The 27,526-nt window shown below is 45.0% G+C and overlaps 1 long non-coding RNA gene across 2 annotated transcripts; it reads right to left on the bottom strand.

Moving 5' to 3' along the window:
• Positions 1-213: 213 nt before the first annotated feature.
• LOC146359363 (uncharacterized) lies at positions 214-17,052 on the bottom strand. 2 transcript variants are annotated; one of them, XR_014786633.1, is made up of 4 exons: positions 16,750-17,052; positions 11,734-11,886; positions 3,531-3,923; positions 214-2,449 (listed from the first exon to the last, which is right to left on the bottom strand). It is a non-coding gene; the product is annotated as an uncharacterized LOC146359363 (long non-coding RNA). The 2 variants fall into 2 exon arrangements; XR_014786632.1 differs by having other exon boundaries at positions 214-3,923.
• Between the last annotated feature and the right edge of the window lie 10,474 nt (positions 17,053-27,526).

Here is a 27,526-nt window from a genome sequence, read left to right on the forward strand (position 1 = left end):
ATGGGGAAATTATTCACTTCCACTCAAGCAGCCAAAAGATAAGAGCGGTAAAGAAGATCAGCAAAGCGCCAGCTCTCTAAATGCAATAACTAGTAAACCTTCCAAGAAAATGAATGAGATAAGGAACTGTAGTGTGGCTTACTGTTTCTGTAGCACTTTTAGTATGCAAAGTGTCATAATCGATAATTTAAAAAATCAGATAGTGCCGCGGGGTGGGAGCTGTCAACATTTTATGTACAACAACATGGTAAAACTAAGGCAAAGGCAGTAGTACATTTCTGAATGGAGAGGTTTTGGAGCTCAAGCCTGCCTTGAAGTCATGCACTCTCTCCCAGAATCCAGAATATGTTACCTGGAATCCAGAGTATGTCCGGACAATTTGTGGTTATACAGCAGCAAAGGAGGTTAATTCAGTACATTCTCAAAGAAACTCCCTCATGTTCATCTAAAGCAGGCGTGCATAATATGTAGCCTTCAGGACGCATGCAACCCCAAGTGGTTTTGTGCAGCCCCCCATGACGGCTCCCTCATTGCCGCTGCCACAGCTGCTGAACTCACCACCAATTTGCTGCCAGGGTCGCTGCTTTGCTGCCAAAAATGCGTGCATGTGTGTGCTTGCATGCACACACGCCGCATGTGTAGTACCCAGTCCTCCAGCCAACACCTGATGTGGCCCTCAAGTATGGAAATAGTACACACACCGGCCCTAAAGTACTCAGGGAAGAAGAAATAAGCTATCCCATTTTATCCACATGACAACCCTGTGAGGAATAGGCCTAGTGTACTGTGACTTCCCCAAGGCCACCCCATGTCTTTCACAGCTGGACAGGATTTGAACACATGATTCCCTACTCCAACGCTAGCACTCTACTCCCTGCACCCCATTCATACGTTCTCCCTAGGGTTGAGCCTTGGAACACGGGAAGCTGCCTTTTACTGAGTCTAACTATTGGTCCATTTAACTCAGTACTGTCAACATGGGCTGGCTGCAATGGTTCTCCAGGGTTTCAGGTGAGAGTTTTTCCAGTCCTACCTGGAGATGCTGGGGATTGAAACTGGGTCCTTCTGCATGCAAAGCAGGATCGGTACCACTGAGCTATGGCCCCTCCCTTGGCACTGAAGGCACATGCTGGACTTAAGTACTGGTGAACACTGGCTAAAATTAGGCCTGGTGGACACTATGGAATGACATGTGGAAAGTGCTGAAGTGGTAGAATGGGTTGTACCACTTCTGGTGTGGATTTACATTTATGCATGTTTCCCTACATTTAAACACACACACACACACACCCCTTACAAGTAGAAAAGGGAACATGGTGGGCTAGAACCTTTGTTTTTGAAGTGCTAGGGTTTTGCTTTGTACTTGCACAAAGATTTGTATGGTTCAGAGCATTTAAAAATGGTGCGTTCATCTGCTGTTTGAAGCAGTGTGGTCATCTCTACCACCTCAGGCTTCTACCATCTCGTTCTACTGCAGGAAGTAAGCCTAAATGGCTTGAGGATACCAAAAGTAGTGGTGGTCATAGGCATCGGGCTATGAGAAAACCCAAACGAGCCTGAGGAAAGGGGCTTCATAAAACCCAGAGCCAGATTACCATTAACCCAAGTATGCTAAAGATACAAGATTCAGCCAACCTGGAGCTTCAGCTATAATCTGAGAGCTGATCTACAGAAAAGGCAGATGGGGGCAGATTTTCAGGGGCTGTACCATTTCAGAACGCAGGTGGTCAATTAACACATTGAATGTATCTCCCTCCCCCCCTCCCCCTTCCCCTCCCCCAATCAAAAATTATCTGCTTTAGAAAGTGATCTTGCCTGGAAGACTCTTTTTGCAGGGGGTCTTTTTACATGGAGGAGGATTCAGCAAACATTCTCCCACCTGTAGTCTGAAGCTGTATAATCCCCCAAAGTTGTACTGTGTGCTTTTGTTTAATGCATAGGTTGAATCTTGAGTGACTAACTCAAGATATTCTGGGTATACCTTTTTTTTTTTGCTACACATTTGCTAAATGTTTGCATCTATTCTCATCTTTACTTTGTACATGAATGATGCATACAAATAACATAGCAGACCTGGATTATGTTCATGTTGGGTCAGGCTGCCATTCATTTGAGAACAGAAACTCCTACGTTAGGAGGAAGTGTTGAAAAATCCCAGTATCACACTATAGGTGTGCCTACTGGGATATTCACTCACCCTGCTAAGAATGATACACTGAAAGTAGTTAGTCACAGTGAGTCCCATCGCAGTCAGTTGGGCTGAGGTTATTCATACCTAACTCCTGTTCCACTGGAGATAAAGTGTGGCTGATACTAGGCTGGATTGTGCCCATTGACTTCTTCATGAAATGTCCCCCACCTTCCGAAGCAGAGGGAGGGTGGCTTTCTCCATTCGGGGCTTTTTCTTCTTCATACATCCCAACACTATTGCTCAGGTTGCTTTCAGAATCTGAAAATCCAAGAAATATATTCACAGATGTTCCCTTGTTTATTTGTTGACTCTGTGTAATTTGTTTGCCCTAATTTGTTTTTGTCTGTCAAGGGACTTCCCTTTTTAATTTCCCTTTCTCTGTTTACCACTCTTTGTGGAGCAGCGGTCTGTTAAGCTGTGAGAGGCACATGCCAAATTAAAAAAAAAAAAGGCCTTGCAGATTGTTTTAAGCATAGGCTGCCCCTTTGGGCCTGCAGGCCTTGCTTGAAGCCTGCACCTGCTCCTCCCCCAGAGACCCAGGGCTCCTGATCTTTATCCCCTGCCTTTAAGCTGCCTGATTCCTATTATCCAAAGTCAAACAGCGTTCTCTACATTCACGCCTCCAGCACTTGGCATGAAATTAATAAGCCTGGCTGATATATTTCCCTGGAAGCCTGCCACTCTTTAACAGTGGTGTTAGATTAAAAATTTTGGCATGGTTAATGAACAGGGAAAAGCCGGAGCCAAAAGTTTCATGCAGCAATGCAAAGATTGGGGGGGGGGGGTCTGAAAAGAATACCAACTTTGTTCACATTTTCTGAATGCCATCCTAATTACAGAGCTAGACAACACACACACACAACAGAATAGATGGAGCTGGAAGAAAGGGTACGTTCTCATCCTGCCCTCGCATTTAGATTTTTATCGTTAGTCTTTTCAATCGCACACTATTCTGCTACATTATCTCAAAAAGCAATAATAGCTGTTTGTGCTTTAAAAAAAGGAAAGGAAAGAAAAAAGGCTGTCTTGCTGTTTATCTGCAATCTGCAAAAGGCCCATGCCAAAAAACTGAGATTCGCATTTGAACTGCAAGCAAGATGCTCACAAACTTTGTGGACATGGTGACATCAGAGTTCCTGAACCAAAGAAGGGTTTCAAGCTTAGGGTGTGACCAGAAGCATCCATAAATGCAAGCATTGGCTGTGGTAATCAAGGACAGTTAACTGTCAAACAAATTCAGGCCTGGGGACCTGACTGGGACACAAATTTTCTCAGAATACAAAATATTTGGAGCCCTTGTTTATGCAATGAACAAAGCAGCATTAAAATGGACACGTACCTGCGCTGTATTCAGGTGCAGAGACTTAACTGCACTGTCCCATTAAGGACGGACCAGCCTCCAGACCATCTATTCCGCTTCTTCCAAGTAAGAGAAACTCTGCTGCAGGCCTGTATTTTAAAGCCATGCTAGGAAGCTGTATGTAACCTTCCATATTCATCGGTTAGGTTATCAAAACCTGTACAGAACTTCCAATCATCAAAGTTCAACAGACATTGTATATTTCTTTGAAAGAAGATACATCCCAGTCAGGACTTCTTGGAAAAGCCGTGGTTTCTTCCTGTGTCTCAACCTCTCTATATCAGCCTTTTCAACCTGGTGTCTGCCGATGTGTTAGATTACAGCTCCGGTAATCCTCCAGCCAGCTATGATGCAAATTGTAGTCCAACACATCTGGAAGACACCAGGGTAGGAAACACTGCTCTAGACATTGCATGTATCAAGTGAGGACATATAGAGGTAAATGAGCTGCCACCATCAGAAATTTGACACTACAGACAGAACTCACTAGTCATACAAACCTCAGGGAAAACTAGACATTAATTGGGTGATGAGCAAATTTTATAAAAATGTAATTTCAGGTGAGGGAAAAATTTCATCAGGACTGCAGCATGGCAGGAGGTTTAACTCTTCCCTCCCCAGCCATAATCCCATTGAAAATCCTCCTCAGTGTGGCAATTAGCCTTAGGAAAAAAGCTCCCACTGGCACCAATAAGAACTTCCCCACTCCACTAAGGATAACTGCCACATGGGGAGGGAGCAGTGATTTCCTTCAAGAGTGTGGCTGTGGCAAAAAGGGTTAAGCCTCTCCTTAACCTATGCATTGAGGTCCCAATAAAACTCAACCCTGCCTGGCCTAGTATTACATTTTTTTAAAGCCCAATCTGGTTGCCAACCACACAATTAAAAGAATGTTTCATTTGACCCACAGATTCTTCCCTGGAATCAGTCCACATATTCCGTTGCCAGTCAAGTCATCAAGAGACAGACAGACGTGTGTGAACTACCTCTCAGTTTATCAGTACAGCTCCTTCTTCTCCTCAAAGCCCCTTCCCAAAGCCCAGTTTTTCATCAAAGTCTTTGCGGTTCAGCTCTGACTCCATCATTGTCATCTGACTCTCCCAATGGATTATGGGAACTGTAGCCCAAAACATCTGGAGGGTGCCAGGTTGCCTACCGCTTCCCTAAGGCCATTGGGGATGCCTTGAACCATTCTGCCTGGGAGGGTACCTGCTGTACTAGGCACCAGAACCAATTACCTGAGCCTCCTACACCTTCATATCAGTAAACTAGAAGAATGCTCAGCTTGTGGGTAGTAAGTGGCTTAAGTTAAATCCAGTGAGAAACAGGCATATTTTTAAAACAGGTTGTTTGCTTGACTGACTGTCTGTCTAACTTGGTTGATCAATTAATCCTTGGGCTTCTTAATGCCATAGAAATAAAAGCAAAAACATGTCATGCCTCAGGAGTCACACAGAGTGTGCTGTCAGGTGACAGGTGTGTTTACACAGAGAATGGGGAAGACCAGTGACATGAACCCAGAAAGAGCCTCTGAAGTTGACACCTCACCAGAGACACCGTGGGGAGGGGAGCCCTAGGAGCAAGCAATACCTTCAGCCTGAGGAAGTAGCCCTGCCCACCTCCCCCTCCTCCCCTTCCCCAGAACCTCAGAGGGAGGGTACCCTTCAAATGCCACACCACATCCAGAGGCAGCAGGAACTCCTCCAGCTCTACCAGAACCAGCACTGAAGAAACCAGGTCTTGACGTAAACCCAAACACCTCAGAGGAGATGGAGCTTGGAACACCAGTTTGATTGCAAGACTACTTAGGGCACAATTGTATGAATGTTTAGGCAGGAGAAAATCCCACAGCTCCCAGTATTCCTCAAGCAGCCATGCTGGCTGGGGAATGCTGGGAATTGTAGGACATTTTTCTGTCTAAACATGCATAGGACTGCACCATTTAATCTCTCAATTGACTCCACTCTATCGTTGCAGCAACATTCCAAGGTTGCTGCTTTCGGGAGCCTTGGATCCACTTACAACAACAACAACAGGTGGCCATATTGATCAAAAGACAAATGCCAAAATCCATATTGGTGTATTACCTTTGATAGGTCAACCAAAAGATCACAAAAATTTGCAGGTTTTCGAGACCCACAGATCTATTCATCAGGGAAGATATTACAAAAAGCAAGCTCCTAGGTGACCTGCAATGCCTAATTTTAATATCTGCAGAGCCCCCGCCCCCCCCCATCATGGGACTCTGAACATGCTGACACTCTGACTTCACCATCAAGCCAGATTTTTCCCCTCCCCTATTTCCCACCCCCACCTCAAACCTGCTTTTTGTAATATCTTGGCTGATGAAGGAGTTCTGGAGATCTCAAAAGCTTGCACAATCTTCGAGATCTTTTGGCTGACCTAATAAAGAAATTGTACTAATGTGGATTTTGGAATTGTATCCATCTTGACTTTCTGGCCCAGTTCTGCAGTGAACTGACCATGGTCCTGATCTCATGCAAACTAGCCTGGACTTCTGTTGAGCTTTGCCAGTTCCCCCTGAGTCCCCACCAGACTGGAACAGGATAAAACATTCATAACTGAGGCCTACATATTGCGCCTCTATATAGAACAGAGGTTGGCCTTACCAGAGGTGGATAAGCTTATTTAAATTCAAGAAGTTACAGGTTGCATGAGACCAAAAAATCCATGCAGGTTTTTGTCCCAGCTTCACCTTCTCACCTAGACTTTCAGTTTATCTAGCCAAGTGCCCCAAACTGAAAAGCTCATGATCTGCCTTTATGGGAAAATCTTTATCAGCCAGCAATACCTTTGTTTCAAAGGATGAGCAAACTTCATAAAATGAAGTGTTTGCTATTTAAAAAAAATTAAAATGCAAGAGTGACAAGAAACAGAACAAAGAAGATACTCTATGTTTCCAAATAAGGAAGAACTCCCATTTTTAGACCAGGGAGGAAATCATACAACAATAAGTTAGATATTCCTAACTTATTTAGACAGGCCTAGGGATGGCGGAGAATTCTGCCACGGATTTCAGTGAGGCCAAATGCCAGTGCATTCGGCCCCCCAAAATCCGTGGCGAAACGGTCTCCTCCCCCCCTGCCCCCCCGCCCCCCCGCAGAATCCCCCCAGGATGGCACTTACCTGGAGCGGATGTGGCGGATTCAGCGGCGGTGGCGGCGGTGGTTCCGGTGGCAGCGGCTGGTCTCCTGGCCAGCCATGGCTGGGCTGCTGCCGCCACCACTGCCATCCTTGCAGCTGTGATAGGCTACGTAAGAATTTACATAGCCTATCATGGCTACCCCCCAAAAAAAACCCAAGCGTACGCAAATGGCGGCAGCTACGGCGGCTAGAACGGCAAAAAATAAAGGAACGCAAATAGCGCCCACTACGCTATTTGCGTTCCCCCTTTTTTCGCCATTTTATCTTACGTAAATATTTACATAAGATAAATCGGCAAAAAATAGGGCACGCAAATGGTGGCCGCCGTAGCCTCCGCCATTTGTGTACGCTGGGTTTTTTGAGGGGGGTAGCCATGATAGGCTATGTAAGAATTTACATATTACTATCACAGCTGCCTGGCTGGACGCAAATGGCAGCCACTACGGCGGCCGCCATTTGCGTCTGCAGCAGCCCATCCGCGGCCAGAAATCCAGCTGCGGGTGGCCCTGGCCGGCTGCTCCGTGGCTTGGCTGCGGAGCAGAGCCAGCCATCAAGGATTCCGGGGGGGGGGGACTGGATCGCCTCCCCCCAACCGCAAAAGATTCCGCGAAAAGGTAAGTGGGTTTCATACATCCCTAGACAGGCCTCTGTGGAAATTGTGCACCTGACCAAACCAGGAAATCATTGCTCTCTCAAGGAAGGTTTTATCTCTAAGGAGTATTAAATACATAGAACAAGTGGGACCCGCAACAAAATATTGCCATGTGTAGTGCTCCTATTCAGGGAGCCAGCCATACCCTCTGTCACAATATACCATTCCATTCCCCCACCCCACATTTCCAGTTCTTTCCCCCTCCAACAGGCAGCCAACATTCTGTCACTGAGCATGCTCAGTCCTCATTTGGGTGCCCCTCCCATATTTAGGCTGCAACACACATGGGAGTAAGTCCCAGTGAGCTCAATGGAGGCAAGTTCCAAATAGACATGTACAGGATTGTACTCTCCACCCCACCCCCTCTTTTTCTAAAGCTTTTTTGCAAATCTTGTGGTTTTCTCAAGCCCTCGGATACCTCCCTCTTGCATGTGGGTGGTATAGAAGGATCCACACTCAGAGAATGGATCTGCTATGAGCATACAGAATGATAAGAATGTAAAGCCTGCCCCTTTTTGATGGCTATATTTGTGTTAAAGAGAAATCTAACATCCTATTCCAGCCCAGCAAATAAAATCAAGAAGCCCCTTTACAATACACAACAAATACAACAAACTGAAACTGCTTTTAAGTCTTTGGTCATGTCTTCCCCTCAGAACTACATGTTTATGATAGTGTTAATTAGGGTTAATCTACCTCCTTCAGTGGTTTGCACTCACATCCTGCCTGTGAACTTCCCACAGACAGCTGGTTGGCCACTGTGTGAACAGAATGCTGGACTAGGTGGACCCTTGGTCTGATCCGGCAGGGCTCCTCTTATGTTCTTATACACAGTACCCAGGATTCCTTGCTTGGAATCCCTGGGAGATAAGTCAGTTTTGAAACTGGCTTAAATGTGTACTGTGTACGTGCAGCTTAGTACCTGATTTCAAAGGGTACTAAATTTCATCACAGTGCCACTCGTGTCTTCATGAAGGACAATGTTCTCATCATACTGGCTGTCTGAAACTGGTGCACTTACTCATTAACTTGGGAAGCAGAACCTCTTTCAGCCCTAGGACCGAAGCTCTCGGGTGCCACATTTCAGTGGTGGAAGGGACTGAAGGCAAAAGGGGTGGGGCCAAAAATACTAGGATATTTTAGCTTGAAGTCCTTACTGCCATCAACTAAGCCTTAGAAGAAGCAATTCAGCCTGTTAGAATGGTGAACATTTTGCACTAAAGCCAGGAAACCACCAAACAATTGGGGGTTGGGGAAAAGAGGGCTGGGGGAGGGAAATGGGTGTATCCATCTGTGGAACCCCTGAGGGCCAGATTGGGACCCCAGGTGGCCCAGATTTGGCCCTCGAGCCTGGGGTTCTACACCCCTGCATGAACATATACTGTACATTGTTCTAATTTCACCCTCATTCTCTCTTCTAGTCCCTTGTTTCACGTCTTTGGAAACAGCAGTTCAGGGATAACTCAGGCATGAGAAACAAAACCAAAATGGACTGTTACAAGAGCGGCCTTGGGAGAAGATACACCCTGAGTGCAGTAATTGTCAAACTTGACTTTAGTCAACCTCTCAAAGTACAGCTTCCAATTTGGGGGGGTACCGTAGTACTCCTGCAGCAATGAGACACAGACATACATAACTGAGCATGCACAGCCCATTACTGGGCACAACATTAGCAGGGTATGTACTATTTGTAAATGAATCTCACATCCAACAATGAAACACCTGGGCAAGATAGTGGATTTCCCCTTGTGCTGAAAAATACATGGTGGCTGATAGAGGGATGCAGAAAATGAATTTCTGCAGCTGAATCTCCAACAGAAATTTGGCAGGAATTTTTGCCTTCCTGTATTCAGGAAAAATATCCCAATTTACATGGTTGTCTAGGAAACATTCTCTTCCATTCCCTCTCATTTATCTCCCAAATCCTTGACAGTATTGCCTTCTATTTCTACCTAGACTTCCCCTCTCTCATCTTTCCTCTGATCCCGTTAAATGTAGATTTCTCTGTCTCTGTACAATGCATTAAAAGATACCTCAGGGATCAGCCACTATAACCAGAACTGGCCAAATTTTTATATTGACAGTATTCTTTAATTGTTGTTGTTGCTGTTGTTGTTTTAACAGACACAACTTCATTCACAAACTGTTTGGAGATTCTTTTTATCCCTTTTTTCTTCTTGCACCAACCACTTCTCTTTTGTTTGAAATATATTATTTTCCTCTTTTTTCCGTGCATTTTTTTTAACAAATAGAATGATTCATCTTCCTCTTTCTTTCTGCACATTGTCTCCAAGTTAAGCTGTGTTCAAATGATGTGAGAAAAGGAAGGGCAGCCTTAATAAAATCCACGAGCTCCACCCCCAACTCCCTCCAATTTTAGCTAAATCATGCCTCTCCACCCCCACTGCCCCCATAGCCTTATAAAAACAGTAACTAGGGGGTCCACCATGAAAAGTAAGGAGCCTGTGGACCCTCTGAGACCCCTATAAGTCAAGCACTGTTTTGGCATTTGCAGACGGATAGTAAAACACAATGAAAATGAAGATAGTGAGGAAATATTAACTCTGTACCACTGGGGTACAGTTTATGGGGTTGGATCCGATAACGGCTTGTGCAACAGGACTTTTCCTCTCCTCCTCCCTCCAGTCCCCCACCTCCCCAAATCTGCCCCAGAGAGTCCCCTAACCTGCTAGAGCAGATTTGTGGTGCATGCAGGGAGCTGCAGGGGGAGGGGAAATCCAGCGGTTTCCTTTCTGCTGGTGGAATGACACCATTGGATACAACCCTATATAACAGGGGTCCTCCAATGTGATGCTTCACTATTTCTCACACACACACACACACACGCACACCTCTTTTCCTTCCTGTTTCTCCCCCTCCTAGCCTCTAGCCTTGCTCTCTCCCTCTCCCCTTTATCTCACTATTTCTTTCTTCTCCCAGCCCCTAGCCTTAGAATCATAGAATCATAGAATAGTAGGGTTGGAAGGGGCCTACAAAGCTATCTTCTTTTTCTCCCCCTTTCCAGCCGCTTCTGTCATTCTTCACACTCACACACACACACACCCCACCACCACCCCACCACCACCTTCCTAGATGACGGCTCTGATGGCAGAGGATGAGGTAGAGTGCCAGGTGTGGAACTGGGGTTGAGGAAGGGAAAATGTTTTCTTTCCTTTGGGGCTTGGGTACGTTTTCCTTTTCTTTGGGGCTGGGGAAAGGTGTGTGCATGGACAGCAGAGCAATCCTATATAGGCCTGTTCAAAAGTAATCCCCAGTGTGTTCCATGCAAGCATGCATAGGACTGGATCCTTAAATGGGTATTTTGTTGTGCTTCTGTGGGGTTAAATATGTGGATTGGCTTTGGAGTTCAGGCCATTCATCTCCTTGTTTCTTGGGTGAATTCCTTTTCTTTTGATTGGCAGGCCCCCATGGCAGCCATTATGTGGCTAGTCACATCCTCTGTGGGATCCATTTTGTGGTGGCACCCACAGTGGTTTTTCAATTTCCCAAATGTGCCCACAGGTCCAAAAAGGTTGAAGCCCCCTTCCACATATGCTATTTAAAACACACACACACACACACACACAGAGCAGTGCTACACTGTGGCCACAGCCACATGGATTAAGGACCATATGAACTGACAGGCCCACACAGCTTCCCTGTAGTGATTGTAGTGGGTAAAAAAAATAATGTGCCACTGCATTCACATGAATCACTGCCAGGAAGTGATCTCATTGCATTTCAGTGGTCAAGAGAGCCAGAGAGAGGAGGTGGAGGGAGTAGAGAAATTCAGGACAAATGATGAAGATAAAGAATGAGAAATTCAAATGTTTCGAAAATTGTTTTCTGAGATAATACCTTTTTGAATACATTGATACCAATCAAGGCAGATTTAAGCACTTTTAAGTCCTACTGATTTGAATGAGTGAATTAAAAACATGCTCCATTCTCTCCCATTCAAATCAATGGGGTTATTAAAAGTGCTCAATTTTAGCTTTGCTCTCAAGCCAAATATGGAAAAGCAGAGGAACTGGCTTTATTCTGTCTTCCTCGAGGATTCCCCCACACACACTTTTGATTTTAACAACGACCTAGGGAAAATGACAGTTTCCCATCTACTCTGCTTTTATTTGGGATGGGTGGTGTTGACCAAACATGCATGCCACCAGCCCCTTTCCTCTGTTTTATTGTTGCTTTTGGGAAGCAGGCTCATTCTGGGCTCAATTGCTAAACATTGACCTTTTGGTAACAACATGATTAATCTCCTCAGAGCCTAGAAGTATAATTCAACATCTACCTTCAGTGTTGTTGTTTTTTAAATCTATTTGCAAACACACCAGAAATGCCTGATTCAAACAGCCTCACCTTGTCTCTTCACCCTTGCTAGAACATGAAGATACCACGCTCCATCCTTTGGGCCTCCCTGACACCCAGCCAGGATTCTGATTGGCCTTAGCTCCCAGGGCAAATGCTTGGCTGGATCTCTCAGCAGGAACCATGAAGCTGAGTGGTGTCTGCCTATCAGGGAGACAAGGAAGGGCAGAAATCACAGTGTGCTGCAAAAGGCACAGTCATGATACGTGTGCCAAATACTCTTCACAAGTGTAATACTACCATCTCCGAGTAATTTAGCACCCAGGCTTGAAATCAATTGTTTTAATTTTGCAATTATTTCCATCAACAGTTCTAACTGGGGATAGGGAAAAATTGGTCCAGTTTCATTTTCATAGAATCATAGAATGGTAGGGTTGGAAGGGGCCTACAAGGCCATCGAATCCAACCCCCTGCTCAATGCAGGAATCCAAGTCAGAGCATCCCTGACAGATGGCTGTCCAGCCTCGTCTTGAACACCTCCAGTGTGGGAGAGCCCACCACCTCCCTAGGGAATTGGTTCCATTGTCGTATTGCTCTAGCAGTCAGGAAGTTTTTCCTGATGTTCAGCCGGAATTTGGCTTCCTCTAACTTGAGCCCATTATTCTGTGTCCTGCACTCTGGGATGATCGAGAAGAGATCCTGGCCTTCCTCTCTGTGACAGCCTTTCAAGTACTTGAACAGCACTATCATATCTCCCCTCAGTCTTCTCTTCTCAAGGCTAAACATGCCCAGTTCTTTCAGTCTCTCCTCATAGGGCTTTGTTTCCAGTCCCCTGATCATCTTTGTTGCCCTCCTCTGAAGCCTCTCCAGTTTGTCTGCATCCTTCTTAAAGTGTGGCACCCAGAACTGGACACAGTACTCCAGATGAGGACTAACCAGTGCTGAGTAGAGGGGAACTAGTACTTCCCAGGATTTGGAAGCTATGCTTCTATTAATGCAGCCCAAAAGAGCATTTGCCTTTTTTGCAGCCACATCACATTGTTGGCTCATATTCAGCTTGCTATAGGCAACAATGCCAAGATCCTTTCGCTTGTAGTGTTGTTGAGCCACGTATCCCCCATCTTGTAACTGTGCATTTGGTTTCTTTTTCCTAGCTGCAGAACTTGGCATTTATCCCTATTAAATGTCATTCTGTTGTTTTCTGCCCAGCACTCCAGTCTATCCAGATGACTTTGAATTTTGTTTCTGTCTTCCAAAGTATTAGCTATCCCGCCCAATTTTGTGTCATCTGAAATTTGATCAGCATTCCCTGCACCTCCTCCTCCAAGTCATTAATAAAAATGTTGAAGAGCACTGGGCCCAGGACTGAACCCTGCGGTACCCCACTTGTTACCTCGCCCCAGTTTGAGAAGGTCCCATTGATAAGCACTCTTTGAGTCCGATTCTGTAGCCAACTGTGGATTCACCAGATCGTTGTTTCATCTAACTTTTAGCTAGTTTGCTCATCAGGATATCATGGGGCACTTTGTCAAAAGCTTTGCTGAAGTTGAGGTATATTATCTCTACAGCATTCCCATGGTCCACAAGGGAGGTTACTTGATCAAAAAATGAGATCAGGTTCGTCTGGCAGGATTTGTTCTTGACAAATCCATGTTGGCTTCAAGTAATCACTGCATTGTTTTCAAGGTGCTTCCAGATGGATTGCTTTATCATCTGCTCCAGAATTTTCCCAGGGATTGGGAAATGTGGCTGTACCTAATTTTAATGTGGCATTACCTAATTTCTCACTTTAAAAGCACTATGCCAACCGAAATGCAATTATCCTTCAAAATTTGCACTTCTCTGAATTTTGCAATGGATTTTTCCAATTTAAAAAACTGCATAGAAAAATGCAGGGGGATACCAAGTCATCTTGTCTGCCTCCTGAGGAATCTGTATAATGACCAAGTAGCAATGGTAAGAACATGGAACAACAGACTGGTTTAAGATTGGGAAAGGAGTACGGCAGGGTTGTATACTCTCACCCTACCTATTCAACCTGTATACAGAACACATCATGCGATGTGCTGGGCTTGATGAAGCCAAGGCTGGAGTTAAAATTGCTGGAAGAAACATTAACAATCTCAGATATGCAGATGATTCCACTTCAATGGCTTAAAGCGAGGAGGAGCTGAGGAACCTTATGACGAAGGTGAAAGAAGAAAGTGCAAAAGCTGGGTTGCAGTTCAACCTCAAACAAACCAAGATTATGGCAACCAGCTTGATTGATAACTGGCAAATAGAGGGAGAAAACGTGGAGGCAGTGACAGACTTTGTCTTTCTAGGCGCAAAGATTACTGCAGACGCTGACTGCAGCCAGGAAATCAGAAGACGTTTACTTCTTGGGAGGACAGCAATGACAAATCTTGATAAAATAGTTAAGAGCAGAGACATCACACTGACAACAAAGGTTCACATAGTTAAAGCAATGGTATTCCCCATAGTAACCTATGGCTGCAAGAGCTGGACCATAAGGAAGGCTGAGCAAAGGAAGATAGATGCTTTTGAACTGTGGTGCTGGAGGAAAATTCTGGGAGTGCCTTGGACTGCAAGAAGATCAAACCAGTCCATACTCCAGGAAATAAAGCCAGACTGCTCACTTGAGGGAATGATCTTAAAGGCAAAACTGAAGTACTTTGGCCACATCATGAGAAGACAGGATACCCTGGAGAAGATGCTGATGCTAGGGAAAGTGGAAGGCAAAAGGAAGAGGGGCCGATCAACGGCAAGATGGATGAATGATATTCTGGAGGTGACAGACTCGACCTTGGGGGAGCTGGGGGTGGCGATGGCCGACAGGAAGCTCTAGCGTGGGCTGGTCCATCAAGTCACGAAGAGTCAGAAGCGACTGACCGAATAAACAACAACAATAGAAAAATGTAGAGAAAATAATGTTAAAAATAATTAGGGAAAATAATGTAAAAAATGTATTATATTGGGAAAATTGCTTGCAAAAACATGTATATTTGGCAAAAATGCATGTTTTAGGAGAAGTATGGACAAAAATGCTTATGAACTTTTATGTGAATTTTTTAAAAAACCCTCAACATTTGGGATGAACCAAACTTAATACTGGAGAAATTCTCAAAGTTTGAGACAAATGTAACTTCAAGTTGGAAAACTGAGAAAATTAGAGAAATGAAATTGACGTTGCCTAGATATGGCCTGCTTGCACTGGCTGCCTATATGCTTCCAAGCCCAATTCAAAGTGCTGGTTTTCACCTATAAAACCCTACATCGCCTGGAACCACAGTACCTGACAGAACACCTCTCCCAGCATGAACCGACCCATACACTACGCTCTACATCTAAGGCCCTCCTCCAGGAGCATCCTCCAAGGGAGACTCAGAGAGTGGCAACAAGGGAGAGGGCCTTTTCAGTGGAGGCTTCCCATTTCTGGCCTCCCTGACGAGGCCCTCCTGGAACCAACATTGTCATCTTTTCAGCACCAGGTTAAAACTGCCCTCTTCTCTCAGGCATTTGTCAGTGTATGGTGAGTCTCTTGATTGTCTTTGGCTGATGGTTTTTAAATTGTTTTTAAATTGTTTTAGATATATGTAGTTACTGCGTGTGTTAGTTGTTTTATGTCATCATGCGAATGGTTTTTATACTTTATATAATGTATTTTAATGGTTTTTAATTTTTGTGAACCTCCCAAAGGGCTTTGGCTATGGGGCGGTATAGAAAGATAATGAATTAACTAATGTGAAATCAACTGTGCAAAGCAGCATTTCTGATAGGCTTCGAGATAAGCGCAAATCGGCCTTGAGTTGATTTAACCAGTGGCAAACAGCCTCCATTCTGTAATAAAACCACCTTAGAATCTGTTAACATCTTATTTGCTGGTGTTGCATAGTGGTCAAGAGATAGAGCTGCAAAGAAGTCCCTCATTCGAATCTCACCTCTGCCCTGAACTCATGAGTTGGCTTTCACCAAGCTACTCTTTCTCGGCCTCAACCCCCTATCTTTAGTATGGGAAATAATAACACTGCTTCCTTATAACTAGATAATGCTTGTGAAATACTTGGAATACTTGAAAGGGCCATGCAAATGTTAAGGGTGATTATTTGGGCCAGCGTCTACAGGCACGTTTTAATGCCATATTTGTGAGAAAAGGGAAGGTTCCATTTTATCTGTGATGAAATACTTAACTTTATTCCAGTACTAACTGTAAAGTTTTAAAGTGTCTCATTCATTCCACAGCTGAAACAACCATGTTCTATCTTAGAACATTCAATGAACAACACAGAAAGACTATGCAGTGCTAAATCTGGACTTGAATTTCATTATCCTGTCTCCCTTTGCATACATATGTGTAAGAGGCTTCACATACACAAAATATTGCAGAGAGGTGATTGCCACAAATATGATCAGGTTTTTTTAAGGATAAACAGAAGCTTGCCGGATTCCCTTACACTCCAGCTCTGCTTTCCCACTACAGCCCGGAAAGCCAGATTTTTCAAATCCCTGACTGGGAGCAAAGATCCCAGCTTCCAATCCTCCTGATTTTCAGGAAGCAACTGAGGTGTGAATAGTTGTGTGGAGGGGAACAAAATGCATGTATTCTTTGGATGTACTTTGCTGTACCAACAATGCTCTGTTCTGTGAGTGGAAGGGAAAACAGGCAAAATAGTCTGTTTCACTGCTTTTTGCTTTTCCTTTTCTCTGGCATTTTCTGCTGTTGCCAGGTGGAAGTCTTTAATTCTATGGCTGTCTCCACCAAACCAGACTCAAGCTCTCTAGATCTCAGGTATCCACTTTAGGTAGTGTGGTTTTGCCAATTGGACATAGGATTGGTAGCTACCCAAAGAAAAAGAGACCACAAAATTTCAAATAGCAAAGTGTAAAGCTTATGTAGAAAAATGTCAGTAGGAAAAGGTATTTAAAATCTAAATGGATACACACACATACAAAGAAAAACCATATGAGCAAGAGGGTAATAAAACAATCAGAGATAAATGCATCCAGTTAACCTGACTAGACTGTGCCTCTATTTTATTCAAGTTGCTTATCCAAACAAAATCTTACTGTCATTGGTCCATCTCCTTTAGTCAGTTCTCCAGTTCCAGCAGCTCTGAAACTTCATTTCCTCCAGCTTTTTGGCCTTCGTTTTTCCTCCTCTGTCTCCCTTTCCCTCTCACTTTCTGGCTCTCTGCCTCTAGATTTTCTCATCTAAAATTATTTTTTCTCTCCCCGACTCCAACCAATCAGGAGAGTAGTTCCTTGTTCATGTCTGCTAACTAAGTTTCTATTTCCTGAGTTAAACCTCTTTCTTCTTCTGACTTCCTGTTGAACTTTTCACCGACCTGCTTCCTGAGCTAAACTCTCTGACATTTATATCCTAAAGATCTTTGAAGGCTTGAGGCCTACAGATGAAATGGGGGGGAAAGTCAGGCTTAGAGGCCTGGAGTTTTCTGTTGGGAGGGGGTAACCCTAAGAGAAGTAGTTTCATTTCTCTGGTTATGTGTCAGTTTCATTTCTTGACTTTAGTTTCATTTCTTCAGGTTTGAAGCAGTACTTTCAGTTTTGAGGGAGGAAGATATATAAAGAGAGGCAGAGAGCCTGAAAGAGAAAAAGACCAGGCTGCTGCTAGAGTCAAGGAGAGCAGAGACAGCCAGAGCCTGAAGTGAGAGCAGGAGGAATCAGCACAGAAAAGTCTAGGGACAGTTAGGGTAAAGGAACTTGCATTTTGCAACTTTTATGTTCTTTTAATGCCTTTTGTATCACTCAGCTCTCTTGTGTAAAATACCTTTAGTTGTAATTTGTTGCTTTAAATCTACTAGCAAACTGTTGTGGTTAAACCCTGTGTCTAGAGTGTTATTCACCCCATGCCTGCAGCCTAAACCCCATATTACTGGGAAGGGGAAGTTTAAAAGGAGAATGGTGGGACTCTTAAGGAGGCAAGATATCCTAAAGGAGTTGCTCAGGGGGTCCAGGTCATAAGTAGAACCTGGATAAGATCTTATGGCTGAAACTGACTAGCACCACCACAAACAAAGATTTAACCCCATAAATCATAGAACCAAACCAAATGTTAAAATATGGGGGGCAGTTTTGTTTCTCCACACTGGCAATGTTAGTGTGGCCAGTCCTTGATTTCTAAAAAGAAGGTTCCTGGGGCCTTAGTGTTTGTAGGGAATGTGCTGCAGTTCAGGGCTGGCCCTGCTGTTAGGCAGAGTGAGGCTAAAAGGCACAGCTCCTCACCTATTCCTCCTAAGCCCCCCAGCCAATCCTATCTTTTAGAAGACAGAGCTGTGTGTTCCACACAGCCTGTCCTGCACGCACGCATGCACACGCGCACACACACACTAGCCTGCTGCCCTCAGATGCAGTGGAGTACACTATCCCATCACCAGCATTGAAATAAGATTCAATTGGCAGTCCAGTCAAATTCATGTGGAATGGGGCAGGGTGCCATTTTGTCCTTTGCTTCAGGCAGCAAAATGTCTTGGGCCTGCCTTGCTGCAGTTCCACAGGTGTGAAGGAAAAGCACTCTGGTTGGGGGCACTCTCAATTATTACTTAACCATTATCTCAGCTTAAGAATTTTGTGCCATGGTTTCACTGACTGACCATGTCCTGGTCACTTATTGCTTCACCTCAGTATTCTTCAGCTGTAAAATGGGACTGGTGCCCTATAAATTGTATAAATGCAATACAGTGCATATATGTCTGTTATATGTTTTTGATTTGCCATGTAGTGTGCGGGTCTCTCCACACCAGGCTTTTTATCCCACAACTTTACCAGGACTTCTGCTTCCAGATTCTTTGTGGGATTAAGATCAGCTCCTTCACATGCACTTCCTCTTCACATGCACAGTCCGGGGATTATCTTTATCTGCAAGTTCTATAAGTTTCATTATAGAGCCACTAGATGGTGCTGCTGTTATAGCACAACTTCCTCTTTACACAGACAAATTCAAATCACGATTTTTTTATTAGCGTTTTATTTCCATTTCCAGTAAAGCCACAGAAATGGTCAGAAGCATGGGAGAGACCCTAGAAGGTGACAACATCATGTACAGGGCCTGCAAACGTCTGTGAGTAACCAATCTTGATCACAGGATAAAAGCCCTGTGTGGAGAAAGAAGCCCTGTGTCTTTCCTCACTGCTTTTGTCATCAGAAGAGATCTCCTGCACACACTTCTTGTTCTGCTTTCTACTTGTCACACACTTGAATCTGGATTCTATTGGCTCTGACATTGTCTGCCAGTACATCACCAGGCTGACAAACTCTGCCCCTAGCTCCACTCAGTCAGGATTGTCCCAGTTTCATTTGTGAAATCTTGGAAGGTTTGACCCAGTCCAGACTGTGAAGACACCAATCCATTTGTTTAAAAAAAAACTACAAAAATTGGTTAGGGCAGCTTTAGAATTCTGCTACACTTAAATAATAACAAAATCTGGAGTGAACTTCTAAACTTTATAATACCTTCACATTCTGTCATGCTTTACATTGGTAAAGAAACATGCTTCTGGAACCACACAAAGTGAAAAGCAGGTGAAGGGAGGGAATTTCCTCTTCCAGTAGGCATTTAATTTCTAATCTGTTGGGCTAGCTCTACACTACTGCTTTACAGCAGTATTTAAGTGCACTGATAACTGTTGGGGCACATTACACATTCGATATACTGCTTTTGTAGTGCTATTTGCTGCTTTTTATTCTACATTGTCCAAAATACTGCAACAAATGCCTTTGTGTGTCCTATGAGGTATAAATGTGCAAGGTGAATATAGCATTACCATGATGGGATCGTAATGATGTGACACAAGGTGTAGATCTGGCCTTGCTCTGATTATTAACTTTACTGTTGGTTCTTTAATATTTTGATATTTTAACATTTTAATTGTACTTATTGCTTTAGTTCTTATTTTATTGTTGTTTTCTTTTCTATGATTATAAACCACCCCGAAGGCATCTGCCAGTTGGCAGTATATACATTTAATAAAGAAATGGAACTGCCAGTGGAAAGGGGTTAAGCACGCATACTCTGCTGCAGCCCCACTCCAAACTGCAGCTGTCCAAGGCCGCTTTTCATTTTTAAAAAATTGCATTCATTACACACATTTGTATATAACCTTCTGGTTGTTCATACAAACACCCTCATGTGTGAAGATGAAGGGGAACAGGAAAGCATCTCCTAGCCATGTCCCTGCAAACTGATCCATGTGTTGGCTATGTATGTACACACACACACACAGAGGAATAACTGAACATTTCACAACAGTGTGAATGGGGCCTATTTTCTCACAGATGCATGAGTGTAAGGGCTTCTCCACACAAGCAGGAACTCTAGCTGATCAGGGATCCTACCCACATGGAGAAGCCCCATATGTATATGTACACACGTAGGATCCCTTCATATGATGCTGATGGCATAGCTGCCAGGGGTGTGGCTGGCATGTGTCTCATTGTCTGGGGGCAGGACTAGCCTGGCACACCATGTGGGCCAGTGAGCCAGTGTGGTGTAGTGGTCAGAGGGTTGGACTGGGACTCAGGAGATCAACTCAGCCATGAAGCTCACCGGGTGACTTTGGGCCAGTCATTGACTCTTAGCCTAACCTACCTGACAAGGTTGCTGTGAGGATAAAATGCAGAGGAGGGGGACTATGTAAGCTACCATGGATTCCTTGCAAGAGGAAAAAAAGGTGGGATAGAAATATAATAATAAATAAATAAATACATAATTTTTGACTATGATTAGACTACTGTAATGCACCCTGTGTGAGGCTGCCCTTGTGCCTGCCTGGTTCAGAAGCTGCAGCTAGTGCAGAATGCAGCAGCCAGGATGCTCATTGGGACACCCAGCTGTGCTCACATAACATCTGTGTTAAAAGAACTGCACTGGCTGCCTATTAGCGGTTATGTGTAGGGATGTACGAAACACCTACCTGGCTCCGCGCCAGGCAATCCGCGGTGGGGGGAGGCGCTCCGTCCCTCCCCCGGAATCCTCGATGGGGGGGGAGGTGATCCGGTCCTCCCCCCCCCCGGAATCCTGCCTAGCCAGCTCTGCTCCGCAGCCAAGCCGCGGAGCCGCCAGCCAGCTCCAGCCACCCGCCGCCGGACATCCGGCCGCTGGGCAGCCCTGCAGGGACGCAAATGGAAGCTGTCATAGCCGCCGCCATTTGCGTCCCTGTATTGAGCTGTGGTAGGTTACATAAATATGTACGTAGCCTATCACGGCAGGGGGAAAAACCCCAGCATACGCAAATGGCAGCAGCCGCCGCCATTTGCGTACGCTGGGTTTTTTTTCCCCTGCCATGATAGGCTACGTAAATACTTACATAGCCTATCACGGCGGGGGGGGGAACCCAGCGTACGCAAATGGCGGTAGCCGCCGCCATTTGCGTACGCTGGGTTCCCCCCCCCCCGCCGTGATAGGCTACGTAAATACTTACGTAGCCTATCACAGCCTCCGCAGGGACGCAAATGGCGTCCCTGTGTTAGCCGTGATAGGCTACGTAAGTATTTATGAAGAGGAGGTTATCTATGAAGAGGAGGAAGCGAATGGCGGCCGCAGGACGGCAGCCATTTGCAAAGCAGCGCGGACGGGAGCAGGTAAGTGCTCCGTTTCGCATGCCTTTCGTGGGGTGGGGGCAGCAGGGACTTTGTCCTGCATGCCTTTCGTGGGGGGGGGGCGGGGGCTTAGTTCCGCAACGTATTTCGGGGGGCCGAATGCACTGGCATTTGGCCTCACTGAGATCCGTCGCGGAATTCTCTGACATCCCTATGTTATTGTCATGCAAAACCCTACACAACTTGGGACCAGGATACCTAGCAGAATGCCTTCCCTTACATATATCCAGCTGACCTTTAAGATCGTCAGAGGAGATCTTGCTGGTCAATCCAAAATGAACAGAATGTCGCCACATAATACCTTGATGGTAGGCCTTCTCAGTGGTGGCACCCACCCTCTGGAAAACCCTCCTCCATGCAGTTCGGGAGGCAGAAAATGTGGCATCTTTCAAATGCCTCCTAAAAACACACTTGATCACCTAGGCTTTCCCAGGCTTGTAATTAAATTAAACATGTCACTCCATCTTACTGCTCCTTCAATTGGTTTTATTTTTATTGGAGTTGTTTTTAATACTGTATTTTAAATGTGATTTTAATATTTATATGTAAAACTGCGTAAAGATTTTATTATATTTAAAGGCACATAAATATCTAAATAAATAAATAAATAAAGTTGGGACTGTGCCTAGAGGCACAGTCCACTGCCCTTTCCAGATGTAAATGCATCACCTGGAGGGGACTCAAGTGAACTCCCCTTTCTTAGTTTGCCTCTTAGAAACCATCTAATCCAATTTACCTTCCCCCACCCCACTCCATCCCCGATTTTATTCATACTTTTAAAAAAAATGTTGTTTGGAAACATTGCCTAATAAAAATGTGTCTCACCTTTTTTAAAAACCAAAAAAATAAATTGTTGGAAGGGAGGGTTGGTCTGGATATCCTTGTAGATGTGGCTGGCAAATTTCAGCACTAAATCATATGTTAACTGCTTTTGTCTTCTGTCAGCCATTCTTGCCCGATGCTAAGGTGCAGCGGGTCCCTCCCCTCAAATGGGTCAGATCTGTTTAACATTGCTGCTGCTTGCTCAAACGGACCCCTCCGGATTAGCTTCCTAGCGATGCCCGACTGGAATGTCTCCGAGGGCAGGAGTTGTTGTTTTAGTTCGAGTCCACTTTGTGTTTTCAGCCCCGAGCGGAACCTCCAGCCACTCGCACTTGTGTAAGAGGATCATTTGCTACTAGTGTTTGCTTCTAGCATCAGCACAATACGACGGTGCTGGAAAACAAAGTTAATGGCCAGGCAGGGGGCCAGTCGGGATTACTGGTAGCATTAATATTCCTTGCTTGTTCAGATCTGTTCGGAAGCCTGACATTAATTGCAGGCACAGCTCCCATCACTGCACACAATCCTGAATCCAGCCAGGCTCTCATAAGTCCTATCCAAGCCCATGGGACTTCTGTGGGAATCAGTGGAAGCTGATGGCTCCAATGTCAGTGGGGCTGTGAGTCCAGTCTGGGTTTCAGTCAGAACCAGCCAGAACTCTAAACCATACCCCCAAGGCAGGTTCAGCACCTTGGATAGCTTTTTTAGAGGTGTGGATGGTTCTGACTGAAACCCAGAGTGGATGCACAGTCCCACCAAAATCGGGGCCACCAGCCTCCACTAGTGGGAATTAGACGTTTGTCCGTAGTCTCAGGAGTCCAGGCAGATGCTGTGATGGGCAGAGCACATTCTGCTCCTGACCCTGTAAACCGAACTCTCCACCCGTTTTGGTTGTTTCCAGATACTACACACATTTTATCTACTTTTCAGTTGGATGGGGCCCAGACTCTTTCTAAAATAATTGTTTACTTCACAGCACCTGAGGTAACAGGGTGTTATGTACTGGAACCGACTTCTTGAAGCACATATATAAGTTACAGGAGGCCTGTACACAAGTTGAACTTACGATGCTGCCTTGTACCAAGGCACCTTGGATAGCTCTTTTAGAGTTCTGACTAGTTCTGACTGAAACCTGCAACGGATTCACTGCCCCACTGACATCAGAGCCACCAGCATCCACTGGGTCTGTCTGGCCTAGTATTGGCTACTCTGACTGGCAAACACTCTCTAGGGTCTCGGGCAGAGAGAGGTCTTTATATTCATTTTATTTTATCTTAATCCATTTCTTAGCCAGCTTTCAAGGCCATACTTTTCCCAAGGTGACGTACAGCACAAAGGCAATGTAAACATATTAATAAAGCCAGATTAAATATGAACAATTTCAAATAAAACCAGTTTCAATCAAAACAATGCAACCATATTAATAAAAAACAGGGATTTTTTTAAACCATCTTAAAGCAGCCACAGAAGGGTATCTCTCTTGGGAAGGAGTTCCCTAACAAAGGGGACACCGTTGAGAAAGCCCTATCTAATGAACTGTAGTGATCTCGGTAGCAGGCCTCTGAAAATTATTTTTTCTTTCATCTTTTCCTTTTTACTGGTGATTGAACCTGGACTCTTTGGCATTTTACCACTGACCTCTCCCCTACTAAGCCACACACAGTTTCATAGGGTTTTGATCAACCAGGTTTTGCAAAATTGACAGGATGGTTAAGCAATTGGCAGGCCACAGCACCTGACTGGGGCTGCGTTCATCCTGGTGGGTCATACATTGTGCAGTCCTAAATTAGGGCAGGATGACATGGGATGCTTGGCAGGGGGCTGTCCATGAAAATGGCAGCCCCATTTCAATTCTCCCCCTTTTCCGTAACGTTTAGTGGGATTTATCTATGTTGTTTCCAACAGGCAATAATGTGGAGTAGGGGCAGTGAAATGCCCAGGTAAGCCTGACTGAGGGAGGAGGGAGACTAAAGGTGGAGCTGCTGGGGCATTGTCATGGTCCCTGGCCTTGAACTCCACCCATCCCTGCACCCAGCTCCAAGGTAGAGGAGGCATCATCCAGTGACACATCATCTGTTACCCCAGGATCTTTCAAGCCAGAGGACATTGCTTTACTACTGCTTTATTGCTGTTTGGACTCAGAGAGCACCCTCCTCCTATGTAGTCCTCACCACCCCGATACCAGAGAAGCAGAATCAGGCAATGGTCCTTTAAGCAAGAGACAGCTCCTCAAAGGGGTGGGGTTAACAGCAGGCCCAGATCAGCCAGCCTACATAAAGCCTCAGAAGACCTCTGCATGTTGCTGAGACAACAGCTCTTCTTGAGTAAGTTCCAAACAGCATAGTTCTGTCCTGGCAGACCTTGGCATCCTGCTTCATTGGACTTATCTAAGCCTCCCCATTCTAGTAAGTGCAACAGCTTCAGATTGGCTCCACTGGGAACCTTGAGTGAGCTAGACAGGAGAGGTATCATGTAAAATGCCACCTTCAGAGATATTGTAATGCAAAACATGTGTGGAAAACAGTGTACATTTTCTTGAGATGGAGGTGTTCCTCCATATTTTGCAGTTAATATGCATAGTGCATTGTTAATCTCATAATTTTAACCTGGAGCACTCTTCTCTCACAGTATCAATTCTTTTTTCTGCTTATAGGAAAATAATCATGCCTACTTCAAGTTACTTGACTTTTGCTCCATTTGTATTATATTCAAAGGTTTATCACGAGAGTTTGGCCTCTTAGGTCACAGACAGGGTAGCCATGTACACATTGCTGTCCTTTTTGTCCTCTTTTTTGGCAATGTGCATAACATGTGCATATGCTAATTTATATGCTCTATGCTGCTTCCAGTACCAGAGGCAGATTCTGGCTGAACATCAGGAAAAACTTCCTGACTGTTAGAGCAATACAACAATGGAACCAATTCCCTAGGGAGGTGGTGGGCTTTCCCACACTGGAGGTGTTCAAGACGAGGCTGGACAGCCATCTGTCAGGGATGCTCTGACTTGGATTCCTGCATTGAGCAGGGGGTTGGACTCGATGGCCTTGAAGGCCCCTTCCAACCCTACCATTCTATGATTCTATGAAAATGGACCAATTTTTTATTGGTTAGAGGAATCGGGCTTCCTCTAACTTGAGCCCATTATTCTGTGTCCTGCACTCTGGGATGATCGAGAAGAGATCCTGGCCTTCCTCTCTGGGACAGCCTTTCAAGTACTTGAACAGCGCTATCATATCTCCCCTCAGTCTTCTCTTCTCAAGGCTAAACATGCCCAGTTCTTTCAGTCTCTCCTCATAGGGCAGTCAGCTAATGTGCACCAGTTGCTGGTGAACATGGGTGGGATGGTACTGTTGCACTCATGTCTTGCTTATGGGTTTCCTGTGGGCAGCTGGTTGGCCACTGTGTGAACAGAAAGCTGGACTAGATGGACCCTTGGTCTGCTCCAGCAGGGCTCTTCTTATGTATAGATGCAAATTTAGAAACCATTAACTCTAATTTAAATAGGAATACAACAGATCTCACCATAGCGAGATGCCCCACTCTTATGCCCCACCAATTCTGTTGCGCAAGCGGCTGCCACCACCTGTGCAACAGAGATTTAGTGCTTCCAGGGCAGCCCAAAAGGAGGGCAAACACTCATTTCTGGAAGAAGTTTCAAAACCCAAAATGAGGGCAAACACTCATTTCAGGTCAGTGGAGCTCGCATAAGAGAGTTCTGCCAACCTGCCTCCTTCCAGAAATGAGCATTTCCACTCATTTCAGGGATTCCCCTGGGAAGTGCTAAATTTCCATTGTGTAAGTGCTTGTGCAACAGAATTGGCAGGACCCACTGCTTGTGGAAGGGAATAGGTGGGGTGGAAAGGAATGGGGGGGGGGAATGCTGCATTGGATTTTGCCCTCTGTCTGCACTCCAGGTGCTAACTGTTCAAGGTCACCTTCAAGCTCCCTGTTCTCCCTTATGGTTCTTTTAAAACCAGACTATAAGACCGGAAAGCCCCTCACATAGAGAACACCTTCAAATAGGGGCCTGTCCTCTGTAAAGCAGGCCATCTGGCCAGCCTAGCAGAACTGCACAGAGGGTAGATCTGGATCTACTGGTATATCTCTAGGTGGTTTGCAGTATTTATTTATTTATTTCATTTATATCCTGCCTTTTTTCCTCCAAGGAACTCAAGGCAGCATACATAATCCTCCTCCTTCTTCCATTTTATCCTCACAACAATAACCCTGTGAGGTAGGTTGGGTTGAGAGTCTGTGACTGGCCCAAAGTCACCCAATGGGCTTCCATGGCTGAGTGGGGACTAGAACCCCGGATCTCCCGACTCCCAGTCCAGTACTCTAGCCACTACACCACACTGGCTCTCTTGTAGGCCCCTTCCAACCCTACCACTCTATGATTCTATGAAAATGGAAACTGGACCAATTTTTTATTGGTTAGAGGAATCTGGCTTCCTCTAACTTGAGCCCATTATTCTCAAGTAGGTCAGCAAAGATTTCGAACTCCCAATTATTCCACAACAGTGGCTACAAAATGATCCCACTCCCTCCCTGGTCCTAAATCATACTGCTGAATTGACTTGGGGTAAACCAGGAGTGAATTTTGGTGTCAAGGGGCTGTGAACTCTGTTCAGGGCCAAATTAAACATTCTGGCAATCAAGCATCGTTTAGCTATGTGTGATAAGTTTCCTTACTCTGGTGTAAGTGTGCATTGCCCCAATTTGGATCAGGACCATGGTGATCTGGGAGAGGGTTAAACCTTTCCTCCCCCACCTATTTTCCCTTAAATCTCCCCCCCCCATATGGTGGGAATTTAAAAATGGGAGGACTCCATTGGAGTCAACAGAAGGTTTTTTCTTTTACCCCCTCCCTGGTGGGGGGCTCAAATTTGGGGGGGAGGAAATGGGTAGGTAAAATGTTTACTCCCCCCCCCCCCAGATCACCATGGCCCTCATCTGGATCAGGGCTCTACACACTTACACAAGTGTAAAGAAACTAATCACACATAGGGCTCTACACACTTACACAAGTGTAAAGAAACTAATCACACATAGCTGAACTATTTGGGATTCCCAGAACTTTTAGTTTGGCCCTCAGTTCTGGTACTCAGAACAAATTCCTGGACTCAGAATCCTTTAATTCTCAGTTCGTCTTTTGCTGGTACTTTTCAGGGTTCTAGTAAAAACAAGTAGATCCAATAATCATGAGATTTGTTGACTTAGGACACGTAATACAAAGTTTTCACAAAAGCTCCATGTACCCAGAATCAGTACAATAAAATCTGCAGTTTCGATACATTCAGAAACAAAAGTATTTGGTGGCTGCCTTTCAGTATCTTTGTTTTGTTGCTATAAAGCATCAGTAGTAAAAGTTGGAGTAAACAGGCCTAGCAATCGCCATTCACTATGA

Source organism: Heloderma suspectum, chromosome 1 (genome assembly GCF_057233095.1).
Source record: "Heloderma suspectum isolate Gila_16-S chromosome 1, 16-S_ref, whole genome shotgun sequence".
In the NCBI taxonomy this organism is placed as follows: Eukaryota; Metazoa; Chordata; class Lepidosauria; order Squamata; family Helodermatidae; genus Heloderma; species Heloderma suspectum.